The 26,422-nt window shown below is 31.8% G+C and overlaps 1 protein-coding gene and 1 long non-coding RNA gene across 6 annotated transcripts in view; one reads left to right on the forward strand and one right to left on the reverse strand.

The window, feature by feature from the left end:
* LOC133199224 (fibroleukin-like) overlaps window positions 1-26,422 on the reverse strand; it is a 138,107-nt gene that overhangs the window by 76,810 nt on the left and 34,875 nt on the right. The gene's annotated exons all lie outside the window — the stretch shown is intronic.
* Window positions 9,694-18,034, forward strand: LOC133198867 (uncharacterized). 3 transcript variants are annotated; one of them, XR_009722629.1, is made up of 3 exons: window positions 9,694-9,777; window positions 11,145-11,244; window positions 17,874-18,034. It is a non-coding gene; the product is annotated as an uncharacterized LOC133198867 (long non-coding RNA). The 3 variants fall into 3 exon arrangements; XR_009722630.1 differs by lacking the exon at window positions 17,874-18,034 and adding an exon at window positions 11,482-11,516; XR_009722628.1 differs by lacking the exon at window positions 17,874-18,034 and adding an exon at window positions 11,349-11,444.

The following is a 26,422-nucleotide window of genomic DNA, read 5'->3' on the forward strand; positions in this document are numbered from 1 at the left end:
TATGTTTGTGTACAAAATGCTAGTTATTAATTACTTTATACAAAACTAATGTTGTGAAGCATATATTGAACAGTATACAAATGTCACCAATGTAATACACATTTACAAATAAAATGAAATTTTACATGACTTGCACATATTTGCGTTATTTGTTACAGTTATAACAAATCTAATTCATTGTATTTATGGTTTCCAATTTTTATTGTCTATTCAAACATGGAAAAATTATATGTGTAATGATGTTAAAGACACAAGAATATGAATTAAAATAAGACTGTATGAACTACCTTTAGATTTATGAATTCAGTAGACAGTGACTGTGACAAATGTGTATTTAGGATAGAGATCTTAGACGTGAGAAGAAAAGGGGTTGTTTTACAAACTTTTTTTTGCATGGGGAAATATTGACATTTTTATACAACAACAAATGAAGTTACTGGAATTGTGAAGTCTACGTGTCTTCTGTGAGTAGACATCTTTTGAAACAAAGGTAGCTTGTGGCCAGAAATATTCTTGACCCAGTAGTAACGGTCTTTTGCACAAGGTCATAGTCACTGTATATCAAAGTATTAAATACTTACCAATAATTGTTTGTAACCTCAGAGTATGGTCCTAACACAGGTTAATACAGGTCAAGGCCATAGGGTTTAGAAATGTAATAAATATTCAGATAAACACATAATTCTGTTTGTTTATTTGTTTGTTATACATCCTTTAAGAATTTTTCAGTAGTATTGAGACACCACAACTTGCTGGTTGAGGGCTGCAAATTTAGACCTGTACTTTTGAGCAGTGAGAGGTCTTTTCTTGTCCCAGCATATACTGCAACAAGGGAATTTGGTTTCATTGGAAGAACCGGTCTCCACGTCCTTCAGTGGGATTTGTACCTATGACTTAAGGAACAAGTCCTTACTCCACTACTCTAGAGCAAATGCTCTGACCACTGCGCCAAGCGGGCAATCACATTATTGTTATACTCGATGTTAATCAAGGCAAAGGGATAATTGTGACTTGGGGATGTATAACAACCCTGCATCAAGTTCAATTTTTGTCCACTATAAAATAACTTTCAAAGATTATATTATCCTAGGGTTCATTATGCTCAGAGTATATGACATAAACTGGATATATAAAATTCTAAAATACATTTTTTATAAAGAAAAGTACAAGGTTATAGTTTCAATAGGTCATATCTAGCATGTACAGGTGATTGTGGCTTAGATGATGATTCTATACCATAAGTCATCATGTGAGTACGAAGTTTTAAATCAATGTGTTTCTTTGGTGGTGGATGAAATATTTTCTTAACGTAACAATTACTATCGGTCATTTACTATATTTCCATAAGATTCAGGACATGAAAATTTGTCTACGAATAGACATCACCCCATTAGTTCCTTCTAGTTAAAATAAGGAATCATCATACTGGGTTTTAAAGTGCCTAATATTTTACTTAAGATAAATGCAAATTGACCAATAAATACTGGTATGAGAAGTACATTTATGCATGTGTAGTTTTTTATTTAAATAATTAGAAAAAAGAAAATGGTCTACATAATCATGTATATATATATATTATGGTCCCCTTTATGCATTATATATACTTGGTCTACTTTAACCCTTCGGGATCCTCATAAAATATATACATGTCTACCTAAAACCTCCAATGTATTTACAAAATATTAAGGAGACCAGAAATGTCGTATATTTTTCAGGAAGCAACATTTAGGGCTGAGGGGGTAAAATTTTCATTTTTGAAGCCTATTAGAATAAATTTGGGTGAAAGTGTGAATCAAAATGTCTCAAATAAAAGAAATGAAAAATGTCTACTTAATGCCTCAAAATAAGTGCGGTCTACTTTATGCCAAAGTCCACCTTATATATATATATATATATATATATATGGTTGTGCCATTTAGGAGACCGCTCATATTTATATATTGGCATTAAGTAGCCTCGTAGAATAAGTGGACCAAAACCGGTCGCCTTAACATTTTGACCCTCTCTGAACAGAAAATTAATGACTTTTTAATATTAAATTGACAATAGTTAATTTTAGTTTAGTATATTTTTGTCCCTTAAATACAAAAAATATGCCAAAATTTTATGATTACAGAAATTTTTAAATTTAAATTTCAAGCAACGTATATATTGGTATTATTATATATCGTCATTATGTAGACCAGCTAAAACTTGCAAAATTAAATAGGATCTGCTATATATGTCTTATTTCTCCTAGTATTTAGTTTTAGATATTGTTCTCCCACTAATTTTGGGTATGTACAATTTGCTAAATAGAATAAAACTTTTTACGAGAAAATGAGCTTTAGAGTTTCGTGTTCATCAACTTCAAGGTTTTCGTGCGCAATGCCTTCCGAAAATTTTCGGAAATCCTCGGTATCCTTTACGACCTTCGGAGAAATAGGAGTCAGACAAAATTTTGGTAAGTAATAACAAATTATGATTTTTTAAAAATACTTATTCATGATAGATTGACTATATATTATGCACCCAATATCTTGCGGTTAACGTCTGCTATTTATTCATTGATAAAGACTTACGTATACTTATTAGCATGGAGGAAATTCGAATTGTAGTTTACCAACAGCGTGGTTTCAACAGATCGTTTGTTTGTTTTGAACATATTTTATTGACATAAGCAAATGGATCGGAAACAAGTTCTTACAACTTACTTGTTCCTAACAATTGATTACATGTACTTGAACAAAATAATTGTAATCTCTGATTGCGTGGGCTGACTAAATATATACTGAATAGCATAATATTAGGCTGGTGGTATCGTTCTTGCGGAGATAAATTAAATATTCGATAAGTTACCTGAAATACTAACTCTAATTTCCTATTATATGTGGGGTAGGGTTGGGTTGGAAATAGGAGTAAGGTGTTTCTAGGTTCAAACTTTTTTCACAGCCTAATCCAACCAGCCTTTCCTGAACAATTTTAATAGTAAAAGATTAACTGGGGGAGGGGAGGAGCCCCCCCCCCCCCCTCCAACCACGATACCACATCTCTGATGTCTATGGCAGCGGATACATACATGCATATATGTACATACAAATTTATGTATCTGACAGCATCCCCCTTAGATTTCTTGTACATAAAACATAAAGTTGGTTTGGACAAGCCCAATATAGCAACAATTTTGAAATATCTTCAAAGATAAAGAGGAATTAAGGGCTACAAACTGCTAAAAAATTCAAAGGGACCCGATTAATATTTTTGATCGGGTTAGAAGTGGGGTTTGGGTGCAGGATGTGTGGAAATATTTTGTGTATATTCCATATAGGCAAAAAGGCTGTAGGCTACACATCATTTTTTTTTTAAGGATAGAAATTTGGTTGAAAAGGGGGGAGAAAAGTTGATGATAAATGTTATCTATTAATTTCATTTTGTTGCAAATGCCAAAAAAAGAAGCATTTTTGACAATGCGCATTTTTGTACCCATACTTACAGTCTAACTTTCTGTTTAATGACAAAAATATTCCTATAACTGGAAATAAAAATTAAGCCAAAATTCAAGTATTATATTAGGTCTGCATCAGCCTCCTTGCTTACCCATTATTTGCGCCTCAAGTTAAATCTGTGACATCACACTAGCCGACACATTACATGTAGTAGAAAGTAATAATATTATTATACGCCAATGATATTCTAAACAATCTATTACACTGTACCTTTTGGCATGAATGGAGGATTAATTAACAGGTTATATCAGAGATGAGCATATCAGTTAATAGTTATATGTATTACACTTTCCATGATTGAGTAACAAAAGATATACTGTATAATTCTTGCAATATTTTTTCTATAATAGTAGACTCAGTTAACATCAACACCGTTAAAGAGTTTCGATCTACAGCACTGCTGATTTAATTTCTCAGATTTTATTAGAGATCTACAAGTACCTTTACAGGTCACTTAATTAGTACATGTATCTCAAATTTAATTGGGCAAATGAGAATTTTGTCTTTAACAACTTAAATGACTCAAAAATGTATTGCATGTTCAACATGTTCAGGGTAAATTATTTCCTTTATCATGAATTTATTCTAATTTTATGGGAGAATATATTTATAATTATGAAAGTACTAGTAAATCAGTCTACACATAAGTAAGAATTATACCTCAACTATTTGAATTACTTTGCAGAATTTATTGCATTGTCTTTATTACTTAACAATCTTGTAAAACTTTATTTCATGGCCGTAGGAACGGGGGGGGGGGGGGTGCCCCCAATAATTTTGCCGAAATATAGAATACTAAAGAAAACATAGCTACTATATGCTTGTGCCCCCTCAATAAAAACGCCTGATGACCTTTTTTTTTTAAGCTTGTCAAGGGATTTTTGGTTGTTAGTGCCCCCCAAAGGAAATGCATGGCTGTCCCCCCTCCCCCAAACTGAAATTGCTTCTTACGGGCCTGTATTTATTGATTTTTTTTTTTTAAATGTTTCATTTATTTATAAACCTATTAAGTGTTTCATTTTGAAAAGAAATATTAGAAGATAATCATAGTTTCAGAAAGAAGTTGAAATTAAATAATAAAAGAGACCCTAAGAAAATTGCTTGTTGTCATTGTCAAGCTTGAACAAGTCCTGATTCATATGAAACAGATCCTGATCAATTTAAGCATTTTTTTTTTAACATATAATGAAAAAAATACTGTTTATCTTATGCAGTTGCCATGGAGAAATTAACTTGCTTATACTCTCAATTTAGTTATAAAACCATATAACAAGCAATAATTTTTTTATTTTAATAAAATTGTTATGCAGAGTCTACATATATTACTTATATATCTACATATGTAGATTAGAAACTTTCGGTCGGGTTCAGTTTAATTTTGATCGGGTTAGTTAATACATTGTTGAGTCATTTGATCAGCATGGACATGGTTTGATGGTATGATAATATTTTTACAGTTTCAATTTCTAAACTTTCCAGGAAAGTTTAATTCCTGCATTTTGTACAATGGCTATATATATGCCGTATATTTTCCCATGAATTTTTTTTTTGAAATTATATTTTTAAAATTCTGACAAGATTTCTGAGAAAATTTTTAACTGCCTAGGGTGAGATTTATGACAGTCTGAGACATTTTAAACCAAGTCTCTGAATAAATTAGATTTTGTTGACTTGTTTGCATTTATGCATTTATTTTTATTATAGTGTGTTCGGTACCACATAACATGCGAGAAAAAGATTTTTTTCATATAGAAAGGGACATGTACAACATCCATAATGGTAAGAAAAGATAATTATTTATAGTCATATTTATTTGTTTCTATAATGTTTCTTTCGATAACTTTTCACTCATATTGAAAAGCCAGCACTTGAGAACCTCTGTACTCAGGACCCTTGAGCAATGAGTAATTTTGTTCATGCCAGCACCTACTGCAACATGGGACCTCAGTTTCATTTGAACACTGGTCTCCACATCCTGCAGTGGGATTCGAACCTGTGATGTTAGGATCAACTCCTTTATCTGTGACTCTAAAGCAAACACTTAAACCACTGCGCCATGCAAGCAGCTAGTCATACATGTATTCCTTATGATGTGAGCTAGCATTATGAAAATTACATGTGCTGTAGATCATAGGTTGCTACATAGTTCTTTGTATGTTGTGCTAAAAAAATATGGTGTTCATCAATGATTCATTTTGGTGTGCATCCTGCATAAATTATGCACAAATTTTGCTCAGGACGCATTATTTTAATAAATGTGCATCCCAATGGATGCAATAAATTTATAGAAGAACGTGTATTATTTGGTATAATCCGGTTTTAAACTTGACCGATTGCATCATATCCATGTGCTAAGCGATATGCATGAACAATTTTAGCAGGTATGTATAAGGTTGCCAACAACAGGTCAGATTTCACAATTGCAACCAATTAACCAGCAATTATCAGAAAATATTTGAAAGTTAGATAACATAGTTCGATTATCACTGATTATGTCTATACTGTGGAACATTTCTGAAGCGAATACTATACCTTTGTAAAAGCTATACATGTAACCTGTATCATTTTTTTGTTTGTTTTTTCCTTACAAGCTAAGAAGTTTAAAATTTAATCATTTTTATTTCTGACTGTTTTTTTCATTTCTTCTTAAAAATTCTTTATTTCATTCTGCTTCTGTGCATTTTATGACTGATACATTACAATGTGTGAGATCGTATGTACGATCTAAAAATAGAACCAAAGTGCACAGTTGACAATATATTATATTTATGACACAAAATCATGTACTCTTACTTGGACAATTGATAGTAAAATTATAAAACTACTCACAGCAACAATAAAGCATTTGCTCTTTCGTGAAATAACTTTTTATATTTCACCAGAATTTCCTCTGTAATATCTAATATATGACCCTTGGATTTGGATGCTCCGATTTTGTCATGGGACTCATTGTTGTCATTAAGGGGGGTCCTTTGGACCCATGATAACCATTTTCAAAATGAATCACTGGTTCATAGGTCTGGGACTAAAAGTTTATGAGGACATACTATCTTAATATCACCCACCCATTATCATCTGATCAGCATGATCAGTACTATTAAGCAGGAAAACAAATATTTGAAGAGACATACTGTAAAAATAAATTTGTAAAATCTTGGAAAACATGTAATTTTGGAAGTAGATTGACATATAAGTATATAATTTTTTTTGTGGATAACAGTTGATTAGGGTAGGTGGTCACTGGTGTGATTTTGACCCATTATCTGATTATTTTTCATACTTAAGTTTTGTTCGAGTATATGTCAGTGTTTGTTATGCTACAACGTTTTCTGGGTAATTTTCTCTATGGAATACCTTTTTACAAGATTTCTTCTTTTTTTTTTGAATTATTAATTGAATTTGCGAAATACATGTGTTCGACTTACAAGATATATGTGTTGGATTATTTCTGGTTAGAACAATCTAACTTTGTCTCGGAACAAGCCCTCGATCACCACAGTTAGAATATGTCCCATATACTAGCAATGTAGCATATTGGAAAGGATCCGCTCAGAAATGAATACAAAAAAAATTGCACTGAAAATAACTATCAAATTAATCATAACAAACCTTTTTGAGATTTTATATGCCTTTTAACCTAAAAAATAATCCATAGAAATAAGTAAATTCAACTCATTTTCTCAACCTTTTTTCCTCGCTTCAAAGGACAAGGTATGGTAACGGCTGAGTCTGGCCCCTTATTTGATGTAAAAATCAGAACATAGTTAAAATAGTGATAGTTTGTAGTTAAGAACTAAAAATGATGCTTGTTTTAAAACCAGCACTAATTTTGATTCAAAGCTTACGCGGAGACCAGAAGAGGGTGCAGAAGTAGGACAGTTTCCTGAATTTTCTCAATTCTATTGGAATATTCTCAAATTTGAGATACTTTTCACTTTGGGAAACATAGAACACAAGCTTGCCTATCTGAGATTTTTATACATAAGATGCATCTGATACTAGTATATGAAATATATAAATTTGGTAGATAGGCAAGCTTGTGCTCTATGTTTTCTGAAACAAAATGTGCTGTAAAATCGATGAAAATTTGCATAAAATGAGAAAATTCGGAAATTGACATATTTTCTGATCTTCCTGTGACCTGTATGTATCACATAACTTAGAACCAATACTCATTTTCTGGCAGGGGTGACAACAGGTTTCTATTGATAAACTGTTGTATCATTCTAAACAACACCCCAAACCAGGGGCCAAAAAGGGGTCTTAGCCTATCTTGTCCTTTACACGCCATGTTGAATTCGGAACTCTCTGGATTGTTCATAGAAAATGCAGTCAGTTCGAGTTATCGAACTTGCTTCAGGGATAGACATTAACTTTCAGATTTACTTGCCCTTCGGGCAAGTGATCTCAAACTTTGAGTTGTCCGAATGCAAAACTTTGTTGCCCAAAATAAGGAAAGAACTTCAGAAGAATTTTTTTATCACTGTAAATGTGACCAAATACACTACTGTCAATTTGGCAAGGTGAGGTAAATTTGTACATAAATGTATATACCACTGTCCTTGTAAATATAACCTGTTAACACACACTGCCATATAGCAATAACCCTCCGTCTAATAAAATTCATATTTTTAAAAATTATTTTCGGTAGGATTCTTTTGTGAATCGTGATTTGCTGAGATAACTGTGAAACAACGCTGAAGGAAGATAGTTGCTACATCGATCTTTACTTTGATCAGGATACATCGTGTTACATGTACTGTACTTATATTCTGTGAGTGAATATAAATAATCTAATTTCCAAATAAGTTAACATTTTAGATGTTGGACGAACAGCACATTTACCAGGGAAAAAAACACAATAACGAACCTGATTTTCAAATGAAAGGTATAATCCAGAAATTGCGACAAGGAATTCCGAATGCAAAAACAATGTCAGTCAGTCAGTACCTGGCAGAAATCAAGTCTTCAATTTATTGTTTTTTTTACATAAATTAATGTGAACTAAATAAATATGTACATTTCTATGAGAAAAAAATCACTTGCCCGATTGGACAGGTACGTCGTAAGATTCACTTGCCCGAACTGAGAATTTACTTGTCCCGGGCAATCGGACAACCGTTAATGTCGATCCCTGTGCTTATTTTGATAAATTGCCAATACACGGAACGAATTCTATCTTTAAACCAGGTCCGTAGGACAATATCATTTTAATGATTAGAACATTCTAATCTAGGTTATTGAGATCACAGCAACAATATATAAACAAAATTAAAATTGAAATTATAATTCGCATCATCTCTTTTAAAAAAGAAAATATAAATTCATATTATTTTGTAAAACCAAAAAATATTGGTTTAAATATACTGACAATAAAAAAAAAGAGACAATAATTCTCAAATTATGAATAACTTTAAAACATTGAGTGCACCTACAAGCACAGATCCCATGATTTGTAATATAATGCACACACAGGCATGTAAACTGAAGTAAATCAAACATACAGATTTTCACTGATTAGCTAATATACATGTAGAACTAGTTTCAACTAAATACTCATACAAATACAAAAGAAAAAAATAATTATTTTCCAAGCAAATAAAATGAAGAAATTAAAAGTTTTTGATTTTATTTTGATTTAAAAATTATCAAAGAATATTTAAGTCGAACTTCATGAAAAAGAAAAGCTGAAATCAAAATATTTGTATCAATTTCAATGTCATGCTTGATAAATTTTGGAAATACTGACAGATACACCCTTGCATAACACATATACATGACTAAAATTGTAAATTTTAGAGACTTTGGACATGCATGGTGTCAAACTTTGTCTCATTTTAATATAAAATGAAAAAATTATAACCGATTAAAGGTATTGTGATCTGTATTGTAGCATAAATATTGTGATACCTAATATAGTATATTAGATATAGAATAGTAGACGAAAGTGTATTATCCCAGCCCTTTATATTTGCAGTGCAGTATAAAACAGTTCAATTATATAATAATGAAGTCAAGAGAATATGGACATGATTATATGTAAATTAATAGATTTTGTTTTCATTTTTGCAGGTGTGTCTGATGGAATTTGTCATTTCATTAATAAATAATGCTGATAAAGATGCAAACTTAGCAATTGTGCCTAAAAAGTGACAGCTTTGACAAGGAAATATATCCATATATAACAGTCACTGGTACCGTATGAATGCAGTGAAAGGATCCAGATGAACAGATGAAGAGATTAAGTACAATGTACATCAATTACTTGGATGAAGAGAATCTGCAACATGGGGTAAGGTATATTTGCTGCTTTATTAGTTATAAACTGTAAATAAATTGTTAGCAGAAAATAGACACAAAAGCTTTAATTAAAGCAAATCAGGGGTAAATACTAACTTTTAAAGCATGCAGATACTCAGTGATAGACTGATAGTTTGATAGTATCATAAAAACCAAAAGAACTTCAGTGACTTTGAATTCCTGATAGCCCTAGCTGTTAATGAACTAGTTGCCCATTACAGCCTTTGGCTGCTTATGGAGTCATGACGTGATTGTTGGGGGACGAGGAAATGAATTCCCAGTGGAGATGGGTATGAAGGTTAAAAATAGGGCCACAAAGAACCAGGTTATGGTGAGGCAGACTTGCCTCCTTACATTTTATTGTAATTATTTAACCATTCACTCTTTATGAGTGAAATAATTCTCGAATGGGACATAAAACAACACTCAATCAATCGGTCACACTTCACTCGCTGTTCACAGCACTTGTTGCTCTGTACTGGGCACTACTGGCTCACTTAAGCAGGTTAAGTTCAGTTTGGTGTTTACTAGTCATTCCAATGATAAATAAGTCTGAAGAACATTTTTTGTGAGTTGACTGCACAGCAGTGCAACACCTAGGGATCAATTTACCTGGCATCTGTCTGTCTGTCCATCTGTCACACCTTATATCTCAAGAATTGTAAGAGGTTTAATTGTTTTTGATATTTGGTTAATATTTTGCTTGGCACTGTGACTTTTTTTAAATACCATGGTTGCCAATCTTGTGACCCTTGAACTTACCTTTGACCTACTTATAAAAAAGTTTAAAGTGCCAATATTCAGCATATTTTTGATAATTTAAAAGAGGTAAGTCTATGCTATTAATAGCATGTGCACAATTTATCATAAATTATAATGAAAAATACCAGCATTATAGTTCACTTGACTTTGACCTTTGTTTTACTTTTCAAAAAATATTTTGAATGGTTAATTTAACTTAAATGTTTTGATTTTCTAGAAGTAGTGTTTTGATATTTAGCATTGATGAGCTCATGACACTCTACTTTGAAACTTTTTGATATCCAGTTATCACACAAACTAAAACTTAAATCCTATGAAAACAAATCGGGATCAGTATACCACAATGGGTGGTAATGTAGACTGACAATTGCAATAAAGACAGCCTGAAATCTCTTTAGAAAAAAACTGTTGAAAAGATTATTGACCATTATATGGTGACGTCTCTATTTTAGTGAAAAATTCTTAAACAGGATGTAAAACGACATACAATTAAACAATCAATCCAACTACTGAGTGAGCTTTCTAGCTTGTGAACTACCAATTATGTCCAATTGGAAGTAATATTTGAATGTTTTAAAATGTGATTGTACATTGTAGGAAATAATGTTCCTATAGAAAAGTCAAAGAATGTATACATGTGAGATTCTGAAGTAGCCGTACATGATGAGTAGGAATTTGAAGTGAATTATGGGAAAAGGTATGTAATCCATTAGTTTGCTTTAAAGTTAGTGATTTTAAATCTGAACACACTGTGTAAAAGGAATTTTTCCGCCATATTCCTTTATTCACGCTATATTGTAGGGTCCCTATATAAGCCACTCACTTAGTCACTGTTCAGTGTAATCTGTTGTCACCTGTCTGTATAGACAGACTGACGTATGCTACATAGCTCTGGGTAGCGACAAAAAATTACTGTGTACTTCTTTCACAGCAGGAGAGAAAGATGCCAATGAAACTTACAACAGTCGCACAGGTCAGTGCAGTATACAAACATACACAAGTACACGTAACTGCAATAAAATAAATAAACAAAGGCAATGCAAGATAACCAGCATGAGCATGTGTCACCATTCCACTCTGATACCTGTGACAATAAAGCAGTCAGGTGTAACAAATGCGAAGAGTATACCCTAGTGCTGATATAGTAGATGATATATAATCGAATATGGTGTATGCCTATTTATGAGATGTGTTCAGCTTTAATTGATTGCTTTTCTCTGACTATATGTACCATAGGTCATAGTCATTTATGGTATATACAGTGGCGCCATGTTTATCCGAACACTTCACCTTCCAGATGCTATTTTTCGGGAATAGATTTTTTCCATGTCATTCTGTCTCATTAATCCAGAAATTCGTGTTCCACATCCGAACGGTCGATTTCTACTACAAAATGTAATAGTTCATTGAAAAATGACTCTTTTATCCGGATGGTAATTTTTCAAGAAATGACTTTTTCCTGGAAATCCCACTAGCCCAGGGGCTACTGATTAGGAAAAAATTACTAGCCCAAATAAGAAACAGTTCAAAATTAATCAATATTATTTTAACAAACTTAAGCCAAAGAGGCGTCCGGATAAACAAGGCACCACTGTATATATCTATAATACATGTGTATAAATGTACTTGCTATTAACAGTGAGTACAGTAAAATTTTCCCATTAAGTATATTAATTTTTTCTATGTGGTTTACTTATGCCCAATTATCAGCAGTTTCCATAATTGCCATATTTAAGTATAAGAACTAGGTTGCTATAGCAGACAAAAGGTAAATATAAAAAATCTAAGTGCAAGGTACTTTATCACTGATTGAATGTTAATTAGGGCCTGCATGAAATGTTAAAGCTATATAGGATTCACATTGTCCATCTTTATGTCTTTCAGCCAGCAATTAACACTTCAGTTGTGACAAAATAAACAAGTTTTAGTTTATGCAGTGTAATACTATACACGGTATTGATGCATACAGTAAATGAGATCATTAGAATGGTGTATTTATATACTGTATATACTTGATATCAACAATTTTTCTCAGTGGTCTAATTTATGCCCAATTATAAGTGGTCCCCTCAATGGCCATTTTTAAGTATAACATATGTATAAGTACAGGTTGCTATAGCAGACAAAGGTAAATATAAAAATCTAAGTGCAAGGTACTTTATCGCTGATTGAATGTTAATTAGGGCCTGCATGAAATGATAAAGCTCTATAGGATTCACATATTGTCCATCTTTATGTCTTTCAGTCCAGCAACACTTCAGTTGTGACACAATAAATAAGTTTTAATTTGATATGCAGTATAATATAATACAGGGTATTGATGCATATAGTGAATAAGATCATTAGAATGGTATATTTATATACTGTATATACTTGATATCAAGGGTTAATTCAATTTACTCAATTTTTCTCACTGGTCTACTTTATGCCTAATTATAAGTGGTCTCCTCAATGGCCATATTTAAGTACATGTATAAGTACAGGTTACCATTGAAGACAAAAGGCATATACAAAACTCTAAAGACCATGATACTTTGATACTGACTGAATGCTGATCTGGACCCTTGAAAAGCACTTAGTCTTAGTCTTATTTATATGACAATGTGTGGTTTGATATAAGTTAACTGAATTACCTAGGTAACCATGGTAACATATTTCTATCTGTTTTTGGATGTTTTTGCATAAGCAAGGGCCTGGGTCATGCATAAACTTTTCACATTTTTCAACTTCTTCTCAAGAACTACTGGACAAGTTTAAACCAAACTTGTCACAAAGTATCTTTAGAATAAGGATGGCAATGATTAACTGGTTTATTAACTATTAAGAAAGATCATAACCAGTTAAAATTTTCATAACCAGTTTTGTAACCAGTTACAATTTACATACTAGCCACTTAGTAGATACAGTAGCTGCAACGTTATTGTTGACAAATTACACGAACGATCACGTTAGACGAACGATTCCGCACGATTCACACACGATAAAATCTGTTACACGAACGATCCTTCACACACACGATTCTACACGTTACACGATCTTACATGATTGCTAACGGAAACGCACGATTCTTCACGCAAAATAGTTCAAATTCTTTAGGAATGGATATTTTCAAAAAGAAATAAGGCTTAATACTTATTTTAGATTTCAAATAATGATTGATTTTATTTCATCAACTTTGAAAAATGAAAAAAAAAATAGAAATGGATATTTCTGGAACTAAATACATGTAAGATTTATGAATTATTTTAGATTACAAAAAATTATTTATGTAATTCTCTGACTTTAGAAAACTGATTTTTTTTTTTTCGTTCTATCAGAAGATGTACATTAAGGTGGACCGTGAGTTTTGATTGAATTGGATTTCATAATATGCAGAAAGGGACAAGTTTGAAAAAAATGGCATGAAAATGAATTAAATTATAAGTTATATCCACATTTCAATTTGTGAATCTCTAAAATCAACAATTATTTTACAAATCATTTATTTGCAGAAATTAAAAAAAATAATCAAAAGTAACCTCCAGAGATAACACTGATAAACGAAACCCTGAGAATCATGTCGTGTAAATGTACATTCACCGACTAAATACTTATGTAAGCATTGAGAATTATTTATTTGTAAAAATGTTTATTTTTGATCTATTGATTTTAAAAATATCTTGACCATAATTAGCAATAAATATAATTAACATCAGAGAAAAAAATCAAACATCTAAGTACGGTTTATCAGAAAAAAAATCATGCTATTTGACGAGAACACAATATTGTAGGACTTACTATATTGTTTATTTCCAAGCGATAATTAGTTCATTCTGTTTTTAGTTATGTAAATCGCACTTCATTTCTTTTTAATTTGGATTAAAAAAAAAAAAACAGACAAGTGAAATGCTTGTATAACAAAAACATTCCAATAAAAACTTACAAAACAAAATTTACACGTTTCTTAACGCACGATCACGCACCATTAAAACCGCAAACTATTGAGTCTGATACACGCACGATCTCGCACGTTACACGAATGATCACGCATGTTACACGAACGATTTTACACGATTCTTTTGTCAACAATAACGTTGCAGCCACTGTAGTAGGGATGGCAATCGAATACAGAATTGCAAATCGGTTAACGGTAAACCGCAAAATGTTCCGACCAATTAACCGGTTAATCATATCAAACTACACAATGTCATTTTTTTGACTTTTTTCAAGTACCTCTATTCCTATGCACAAGAAGTCTTTAAAAAAGTTGTTAGAGGTCAAAATCATTCTATTTGTCTTTCTTGGTCATAAAACTACGCGCATATTTTTTTTCAATAGTTAAAAAAAAATTCAGAAAACCATGAACCATGCCTGAGATATCGTGGATAATTTTCATGAGCGGATGTCACACAAGTTCATTCTTCATTATCACCATAATCAAAACTAAGTCTAAATTGTATCACTTAAGGGGAAGAAGGACCTTGAGCTGAAAAAATACTTGTCATTCAATTTTTTTCATATTTTGTATATTTCTAATTTAGTATGTCCCACATATCTTAAAGCAGTTATATCAGTAGGTTTCTGACCTTATTTTAGAGATATTGATTGACAAATACTATGCCCTGCAGTATCTAAGTGGAGTTTTAATTCTTCATGTTTCCGGGCCCAATACTCTGTCCATAATGGGATTTTTTAAGCATATATAAAAAACATGCAAGTGGACATGTATCTCTTAAAATATTTCAGAGTATGAATAGGTTTAAAATTCGAAAAAGCAATTTTATCCTGTCACACCGCATCTGGATAGGGAAAATTACGTACTTTTTGAGACAACTTAAGCAACAAAAAAAACATAATTTACAAAAAATTCTATCATTCAATATTTTAAAATTTATGTTGAAATGCAAGTCCTTCAAATTATTGGTTAACTGTAAAAATTATGAATGGTGAAGCTGACCTCAATATTGCACAGGACATCATTACAGAGGACATAAGCATGACAAAAATGTGTCATATTTACATTTCTTGAGTACGGGAAAAACCAACTTCACACGTAAGCTAAATAAGCGAAATAAGATATGCCTACATAAGATTTCTGTCATCAGCCATGCAATCATAATTTTTATGTTCCCCGTTTCTCAAAATTTTTCATCACATACTGATTATGACCTGATCTTACAAAATAATACCACCCCTGTATTCACCGAGTATGATCTTGCTGTACTAATAGATCGTGTATGACGTCACCGACTTGTTGGACTTGCAGTTTAGGGAAACAGAGGAGTGGATCAATCTTTTTCATAATTTGTTAATGTTTATATGAATGTTAAAACTTTTTACTTTTTTATATAAGATGGCAATTTAAGTTAAAAAAAAAATGTCAAAAAATTATACAAGAACTGACGCTTTACACGTTTTGGACTTATATAAACGGAGATTATGATGTAGATAAAAAGAGTCATGTGACCATGTGTCCTTCATCCCCTTAATTTACAATGTTTGTATTATAATCTAATGTGATAGATAACTGCAAAAGATACACACACACCAATTCATGGTACTCAACAGTGATTATTATCATTAAAGAATTAGAGGACAGTTGGGGTAACGACATGATGTTTTAACAGTATACATATCTCAGACTGACCAATTACCCCGCAATTTTAATCTGGAGAGCCATAATGACCTCCCAATCAGCCTAAATAAATAAATGAAAATGCTAAATTAAATGTTTAGGTAGGAATTTCTATTTTGAAAATGAATTTTACATTGCCTTCAGTTTTACATATATTATAATTTTTTTTACGACTAATCGATTGCAGATTTTCTAATCGATTGCCATCGTTCCAACCGAGTAATCAGTTAACCGGTTAGAAATTGCCATCCCTAGTAAATACTTTTTGTCAATGAGTATTTGTATTTACTTTTTCAATAATATTTTCATTTTTTGAAATAAAACTTGTAACATGTTTCAAACTGAAATGTGACAATCAAGCAGTTACCATATCTTGCCGAATATAATATGCATTGGTTTAAATATGCACCCCCTTTTTCAGCCTGATAACTTGGGGAAAATTGCAGCTCGGTTGTAAAGATTATTTGCTACAAAATCTTATTTCGTACAGGGCACAAGTTATTTAATCATTAAGATTTTAACAGACTTGAAATTTCTTTGACAATAACTTAAAGATAAATCACTTGACATATGTGTTGCAATCAACACACACCCAAAGCTTAAAAATATGAAGAACGAAGGTTATAAATCGACCTCTCAAATATGAAACAGGGCTCTCAATTGTCTATAACTGGGGCCGTTCAAGAGCCCCACTCACAATTCAAAAAAAGGTGCCTTTTTTCCCAATAAATGTGTTAATTTTCCCAATAGTAATTTCTCCCAAAAATTAAAGAAAATATAGCTGGATATATACCGGTAATAACTTAACTTGCTATTCATATTCCTCTGTTTTATAAAACAAATTTAGTTGATAACGAAGACCGGAAACCCAATATATATGATTTTAAAGTACGTATAATGGTTATTCCAAAATTTCCTAAAAGGTCTTTATTTTCCCAATCTTCCCAAAAAGCAGTGTGAAAATGAAAACAATTATATGTACAGCAAATAAGAAGTGCCCTATCTTGTCAAAAATGTGATTGGAATAGATAGACCATTTCTTTATCCAGGTGAATATCATTACCGCTACATTTTCAAAATGGTAATTATTTACCGCTACATACTCATTACCGCTGTAAAAAATGTACACATTACCACTACATTTAAAAGTTTACATTACGAATACATTGCCTCTTTCATTAGCCAATGGATTATGCATGTACAGATTGATACAAAGTACATGTACAACATATCCAAGCATAAGACCTTTTTCCACTGCTCACCATGGGAGACAAAAGTAGGGCTTAACAGGGTGGCTTTTTCCCACTTTTTTATTAGTCCCCTACCGGTGAAACCAGAGGGAATTATAGGTTTCCTCTGAGTCTGTCCATCTGTCTGTCTGTCCCTCTTTCAGTCTGTCCCATTTGTTTTCTGCACTTTTTTCTAAACGCTTGCAGATATTGAGCTGAGTTTTGGTTTGTAAGTGTATCTTGATGAGTTACAGTTCAAGTTTGCATTTTGTTATGCTTCTTAATCAATGATTTTTAATGGAATTGTGGCAATTCAACTTTTAGTGGGAACCAGATTACACTTGCAGGTAGGGGACTAGTATTGCTAATGCAATACTCTCAAAATGCTTGTTTAATCTTAATTATAGTAGGTATTTAAGTATGCAAGTACAATACTGTACATATAAATGCTTGTTCAAAATAAAGTTTTTCTCGTAATTTCAGCCCAATGCAACAGAAACTAAAAATTCAAGAACCTATTGGTAATTAATCTGATGTTTTTTAAATAGATTGATCGAAAGTACATGCAATATAATTCATACTATATAAAGGTGCAGTGTTTAATTGATTTGTTACAAAAAAGAGCAATGACCATATCACCAATGCTAATGTAGTGGTAAATATTTTTAATATTTAATAAGTTCCACGTTTTTTTTTTTCACGGTGAAATGGTAAAAAAGAAACTGCTAGCGCTACTGTGCAGACTACCATCAATCAACATGATCAACAAAATCAAGTAATCCTTCTGAGTAAGTGACCTGTAGTATTATCTGTTTTCACCTAGGCCAATATGAGAAGGATGAAAGTTATTATACTCAATACACAAGTTTGGAGATTGTAGCTCTTCAACAAGAGAAACACAAAAAGAAGCCATATCCGCATGAAAGTGGCAGAGATTGTTGATAAAGTATACACAATCATGATTAAATAAATGTCAAAATGATGGCTTAATTAGGGCCTTTTAAAATGTAATTAATATTAAAGAAAGATTATACATGCATATTATGTCAAGCAATGATGATTTTGGTGATCATATTGAGCTATACTTTAGTAATACAGGTTTTTGGATGCTTGAGTCTCTGATTGACAATATATATGTAGTTTTTGGAGACCAGGTCTTCCAGTAACCTGTCAGAATTCCCATGGGTACCAATTGCAACCTGTTGTTAGGCTAGCAGACCTCTTTTTATATTCATATGAAGCAGAATTTATTCAAAATCTTACATATGAGAAGAAGAAAACACTTGCTGTGGTCTTGAACTCGACAGTGAGATATATCGATGATATATTATCAATTAACAATAGTTATTTCCATTCATATGTCAACTATATATATTATACCCCAGTGAGCTTGAAATAAAAGATACCACAGAGTCTGACACATCTGTTTCATGTTTGGATATTATTTATTTCCATCCCTAATTAAAATTTTATAAATTGATTATGTACATGTAATATTAAATGCATGTTTCTTGGAAAGTAATGTTTTAAGTGTTTCCTTACTACTATTAAGGATTTTCATGGTATATCAGATTCTTGTTTATTATCCTTTTCTAAGTGTTACTTTTCTCTAAGCAGTAAACAGGCAGTTGTATCATTAATGATAGGTGGAGACACATATCAAGTTACCTACAGTTACAGCCAAGGTTTTAATGAAGAATCATCTGGAGTCTGGCAGTGAGAGTGACAGTCGGCAGTGGATACTCACTCCTCTAAGGCACCTGATCCCACCTCGGATGTTTTTGAGGTAGAGGTTGCACTGCTCAAATCATAATTTGAATGGACTTTTGAGCTTAAATACTATTCGTTGTCTCCATATTTCGTTTTATAAAATCTAGTTTTAATTAGGATGATTGAAAACAAATGAATCATCAATCCCTTTGAGAGAAGACACTTCCTAGATTGTACAAATTTATTCTAAAAAAAAATAGTGGAATCTTTAAAATTATTACGAGGGGAAAGAGTCAGTGTTTCATTTAGAATCCTGACGTGCAGTGATCAGATGCCTATATATTAGAGATCCATTTTTCTTTCTTCGTATTATTATAAGATTTTTCCAGTGTGTTTTTTTTCCAGATATTTTTGGTATTTATTATTTAAATTTTGAGCTGATTAGTGCATCCAAATAAACAGTTATAGACCAGTATATTGAACATGTCCTACTAGCAGGTTTATGAAATATATGGAGATAACAAACAGTATTAAAGCTCAAAAGTTCGTTCAAACAATACAATTCAGGAGCAGAACAATACGGACCTCTAAAACATCAGAGGTGGGATCAGGTGCCATGGAGGAGTGACCATCCCCTGCTGACCAGTCACACGCGCGGTGTGCTTCCTGTCATGATCCGGGAAAAATTAGAAAAATCTGTATGCAATTCAGTGTGTAAATAATGGCCTGGAAATTAGATTTAAAACGTCAATCAGCACTTGACTTAATGATAGATTGTATTTTCTGACAAGCAACAAGGTCATTGTATCGACCATATAACTATTGTAATGATGACTTTAAACAAGACTGATGATATTCTTGTTTCATCAACTTGTTTGTCAATAACTTACTTTGTTTTAGAAATTGTTCATAGGTAGAGCATGCTCTTGCGTATCGAATCAACAGAGAGATATGAACCCTGTATGCAGGTGATGAGGGTATATTGCTGCATAAGTAAGGGAAGTTAATGATTGAAAAGTTAGTCATAAAGGTTTGTTGTTAGGTTACCATTAACCTCTTTTTATAGAAAATTATCTAAAATATGAAACAGATGTGTCAGACTCCAGGGATAGACTTTAACTTTCATATTCACTTGTTCTTTGGGACAACAAATTTTGACTTGTCCAAATGCAAAACTTGGTTGCCCAAACCTTAGAAAGAAGAAAATATGGGTAATTTATGTGCAATAAAGTACTTTCTATTGGCAAGTTAACTGCCAAGAAAAAATGTTGATGTGTCAGTTATCCTACAATTGTAAATTCTGTACATGTATACCACTGTCCTTTCATTTATCCTGAAAACTTGCACTGCCATGCAGCAGTATATATTTTCTTTAAAATAAAATTCATATTTTAAATATATATATATATATATATATATATTATTTTGATTTTTTTCTCTGGAAAACTGAGGCCACACTAAAGGAAAACAGTTGTTATGTTTTGAAACATACATATCCTGATCAGAATACATTGTTTGCCGAGAATAACTGGTGTTCTCTGAGTGAAAAAACAAACTATTCTTGTTTAAGAAATTATTTTTTTGATATGTTCTTGGCAGAAAGTGTTATTGTTTTGTTTAAAACTAATGCAAGATATGAAAAAAAAAAAAGTTTTTATCTGAAATATTCACTTGCCCAATCGGACAAGTACATTGGCATTTTCACTTGCCTTAACTGGGAATTAACTTGCCCCGGGCAATCGGACAACGGTTAATGTCGATCCCTGGACTCTGTGGTATCTTTAAATTATCAAGCTCATTGGGATAATTGTGTTGAAATATGAATGGAAATAATTAATATCGTAAAGTCACGTGTATCGGACGCACTTTTTTTTCAGAAAAATTGTTCAAAAGTGTGGGTGCGTGCATTACATAGGAACTAAATTCAACCCCTTTTTCTGGACATTTTTTCTTAACTCTTATGAGTGATTTTTACTGTTACCACTTTGTAAGTTTATTACATATTATTCCCCAATTCTTGAATGATAGTCACGTATGACAGTTCGCTGATAAATAAATCAACAAACAGAAATATAAAAAGATATTTCCATTAAAATATTATTCAAAATTAAATATATATATATATGTATATTTAAAATAAATTATCTTTTTCTAATTTGGATATCATCACTGCCAAATTTAACTCCTCTCGACCCTAATGTAGGTCATATTTGTTTATATAACAATTTCCGGCCATTTGGTTTTGAAACAACTGCCATTTTAAACAATACACTTGTAATCAGTAAAGTTTATTTAATGATAAATATTTTACACACCTTTTTAGTTACCTGGTATCACTTGTATACATAAGTGTGACATTAATTACGCTTGGGATGATTTGTTTACGTAAACACAGACACCTGCTTGGAATGCATTTTCAGCACAATATTGTAAAATGCTTAGGGTTATAGGGGAAAAAAATACAGGACTTAATTTTTAATTTATACCAATCAAATAACAATTAAAATACAGACTATACTTAAATACTTATAAATAAAGCTTATATGTAAATTGAATTTTCCAAGAAAATTAGAAGTTGTATCCTACTTTCGTTTTTGAAATAATATGAATATTTTAACTTTTTAAACTTTTTCTTTGGAATAGTTGTGCTGTGAAAATAAGAGATACATCCGCATTTTTGGGGTAGCGTTTTATCCATAGGAACTGCATTTTTCTCAGGATTTTCCCCCCAAATTTGGGGGTGTGTCTATTACAAGACTACGGCCTTTACACCTGACAATATGGTACTTCGTCAATATATCTAAATGTTAAAGGCGACAGCATGTATTTTCTTCTTCTCATGTATAAGATTTTAAATAAATTCTGCTTTGTATGAATACAAAAATAGGTTTGATAATAACGGAGCACAATTGGTACCTATGGAAATTCCAAGAGATTTTTGGAAGACCTTGTCTCTAAAAACCACATAGATATTGTCAATCAGAAACTCAAGAATCTTTTTAATATCAACTTCAGAGTACTTGTGTGTACAATCAGTGTTTTTTACAAATAATTTTGCAAATGACCAATGACAAGATAAGTTAGTTTTTGAGTTCCACTTTTAATGAAAAAGCAGCTGTCAATAAACAAATCTCTCATCCATACAAAAAACAAAAGAGCATACCAAGGGTGATAATCTCAAAACTTAAGCATTGATCTGTTTGAAATAATTTTTTTTATTAACATACGTTTAAGGATAAACAACAATACTTGATATCGCGATTACTTAAATTAGCGGAACTCTTTCACGGAGGTAGGAAACGTCTGTTGGATGGGGGCAGTGTACTATTGAATGCAATGCATGATCGATCATTGTGGAATTTATAAGGACTGATAAGAAAGAAATCCTAGAGAAATATCTTGCTAAACATGCGCTGAACCAGCCTAATAAATTTTTGAGAGGAGCTAATCCTGTATGTTGCATTTTTTACGATACTTTTTACTAAGCGGACTTTTCTTATTAAATTCTAAATGAAAATCGTTACTTTTGAAAGTTGATAAAATACTCTAAACTTTCCTTACTTGACAAATCTACTATTTGGAGTTCAACTCTTGGCAATACATTGTAGTTTCGGCATAACGATTGTTCGAATCATTCCATTGTCACCACTGTAATGTTATGCCCCAGAAATCTTGTGAGATTTAGAGCTTCCTTGACTCCCATGCTAATTAAAGAGCGGTTTTAAGTTAGATAATTGCGAGATACTCGCAATACTACGTATTGCACAATACTGGTACTTTTAATTCAATTCACATGTGCTCACCTTTAAAATGCATTCACAATTCTTTATAAAGTTGGTGACATTATGTATGAAAATATAAAGTCTAGTTACATGTTTAAAGTATGCTTGTGGTACATGTATGCATTTTTTTTTCTTGAACAGTAAAGGAAGGGATGAGAGAGTTCATTGAGTGCCATAAACTTTCATTTGTATGTTATTTTTTAGAGATGGAGTAGTACACAAGCACAATTTTTTAAAGAAAGAAAAGTCAATGGAATGAAAGCCAAAGAAAAGGTGAAGTGAATTGTCACTCATTATATTTTAAATTTAATGTGGACATGGTCATTATTTTAGTTATGTCATAACCTTCTTATCAATTTTAAGCAGTGCAGACAGATGCATTTCTTATTGCATTGAATAGAATAAATTATGAAAAAAGTTTGTATATGTTTTTTGATATAGAATTTATATTTTTAAAAAAAATTATGAATTACTGCAGTTTTGAATTTCAGTACACTAGAAATTTTTCTGCCCTGCCATGAATATGGCTGGGGCATATAGAGTCCGTCTTCCGTCCTTTCAACCTTCTGTCTATCCTTCCATTCCGCTTTGCTTTTAGCTCAGTTCAAAACTAAGTTTCAAAGAAACTATTCAAGATATTTTTATCAATCTTCATATGCTGATACATATTGATAAGAGGTATTCAATTTCATCAACGTACCTTGACCTTTCCTTTAACTTTGACCTCACTTTTCTTAAATTAGTGTTTAGCTCAGTTTTAAAGAAACCATTCAAGATAGTGTAATCAAACTTCATATGCTGATACATACTGAATCAACATTTTTTTACCTTGACCTTTCCTTTGACCTTGACCGTACTTATCTTAAATAAGTGTTTAGCTCAGTTTTAAAGAAACCATTCAGGATAGCGTAATCAAACTTCATTTGCTGATAGTTACTGATGAGAGCTATTCAACTGAATCAACATTTTTTGATCTTGATTTTTCCTTTGACCTTCACCTCACTTTTTCTAAATTAGTGTCAAACCTCATATTCTGATACAGACTGATATAAGGTATTTGACTGTATCAACATTTTTGACCTTGACATTTCATTTGACCTTGACTTCATTTTTCTTGAAATGGTGATTACCTCAGTGTTAAATAAACGGTTTCCATTCAAAATATTTTTATCAAACTTATTTTGCTTATGCGTATTAGTGAGAACTATTCAACTGCATCAAAAATGTATGACCTTGAACTTTCCTGTGACCTGGACCTCACTTTTCTTAAATTTGCATTTTGCTTAGTTTTAAAGAAACCATTAAATATAATTTTATGTGAGCTTATGCACTTAACAGAATTTGGTGGGAATTTATCATCTATATCCAACTTTTTCGATTTCAATGTTAAAGAAACTATTTTAAGATATTCTCATCAAATTTCATACACTAAAAATATTTTTATGTTGCATTACTAATATGCCCACATGGTGCAGTGGTTAAAGCTCTAGAGTTGCGGAGTAAGGAGTTGATCCTTATGTTGCTGGTTCGAATCCCACTGTGGGACGTGGAGACCGTATAAACCGAGGTCCCATGTCACAGTAGGTGCTGGCATAAAAAGATCCCTCACTGCTTAATGGCCCTTAGTGCCGAGTATAGGTCAAAATTTGCAGCTCTCCACCGGCAAGTGGTGGCGTCTCCATATGAGTGAAATATTCTCGAGAGGGATGTTAAACAATAAACAAGCAAATAAAAATTAATATACCCTCAGCGGGGCATTCATGTCCATGGACATATTTCTAGTTTTGCCCTCTTTTACATTTGTACATGGATATACTTTTTATTTTTGCTCTGTAAACAACAACAACAAAAACATTATACCATATAATATGCACAAAATTATATGCTAGGAATGTATTGTGAAAGATGCATTTCAGCTGACAAATGTAGCATCTTTAAGCCAGCTTTTTAAAAATTTTTCTGAATGACTTTCAGGTACTTCTTTTATATTTGCAACTCATTTATAGGGATGTATTAGTATGGTAGCCTGTCTGCCAACACCTTGTAGATGAGATTCTAGCACATATTGTGTGAAATGGTTCTCTTAATTGACATGAGAAGGTCACTATTTTTTATCAAGATAAAAATTACTTGTATGTCTTGTAATAACATTATTTAATATATCCCTTTCATAGCACACATGTTCGTTTCAAAGAGAAGAAAACATTTATAATTTTTCAAGGTCAATAATCTCATGGATGAAATGCAAACTGTACTATTTGAAATAGGTGGTATAGGTATTTCAGAGTCTGTATTACAGCTTGCCAGTTTATTGTTGGAGGGAATATTCTCATCAAATAAACTATGTAAAGATTTGCTTTTTAATGCAAAGTATTTTTATAAGTAATAACTTCATTTCAACTTACAATGAACAGTTAATCAATGCATCTCACTTCGTATCTAATGCATTTTTAGAGCACAAATTTGTGGTTTAAAACATGTTATAATAGTTTAATAATGCTATTCATTTTTTTTAATTGACAAGAAATGAAAATGTAATGATTATTTCAAAATAGTGTTTTATTCCTCTTATGTATATTTATAGATATGTAAAAGATTGTTATTTTTATTGATGTTATTTTTGTGTACAAAATACTTTATTACTTTATACAAAACTAATGTTGTGAAGATTGATAATAATAGAAGTCCTTATGCATATATTGAACAGTATACAAATGTCACCAATGTAATACACATTTACAAATAAAATGAAATTTTACATGACTTGCACATATTTACATTATTTGTTACAGTTATAACAAATCTAATTCATTGTATTTATTGTTTCCAATTTTTATTGTCTATTCAAACATGGAAAAATTATATGTGCAATGATGTTAAAGACACAAGAATATGAATTAAAATAAGACTGTATGAACTACCTTTAGATTTATGAATTCAGTAGACAGTGACTGTGACAAATGTGTATTTAGGATAGAGATCTTAGACATGAGAAGAAAAGGGGTTGTTTTACAAACTTTTTTTTGCATGGGGAAATATGGACATTCTTATACAACAAATGAAGTTACTGGAATTGTGAAGTCTACGTGTCTTCTGTGAGTAGACATCTTTTGAAACAAAGGTAGCTTGGGGCCAGAAATATTCTAGACCCAGTAGTAATGGTCTTTTGCACAAGGTCATAGTAACTGTATATCAAAGTATTAAATACTTACCAATATTTGTTTGTAACCTCAGAGTATGATCCTTACACAGGTTAATACAGGTCAAGGCCATAGGGTTTAGAAATGTAATAAATATTCAGATAAACACATAATTCTGTTTGTTTATTTGTTTGTTATACATCCTTCAAGAATTTTTCACTAGTATTGAGACACCACAACTTGCTGGTTGAGGGCTGCAAATATAGACCTGTACTTTTGAGCAGTGAGAAGTCTTTTCTTGTCCCAGCATATACTGCAACAAGGGAATTTGGTTTCATTGGAAGAACCGGTTTCCATGTCCTTCAGTGGGATTTGTACCTATGACTTAAGGAACAAGTCC

This window comes from Saccostrea echinata, unplaced genomic scaffold, assembly GCF_033153115.1.
Source record: "Saccostrea echinata isolate AGI-Se365-2 ecotype Australia unplaced genomic scaffold, CSIRO_AGI_Sech_v1 ptg000033l, whole genome shotgun sequence".
Taxonomy (NCBI): domain Eukaryota; kingdom Metazoa; phylum Mollusca; class Bivalvia; order Ostreida; family Ostreidae; genus Saccostrea; species Saccostrea echinata.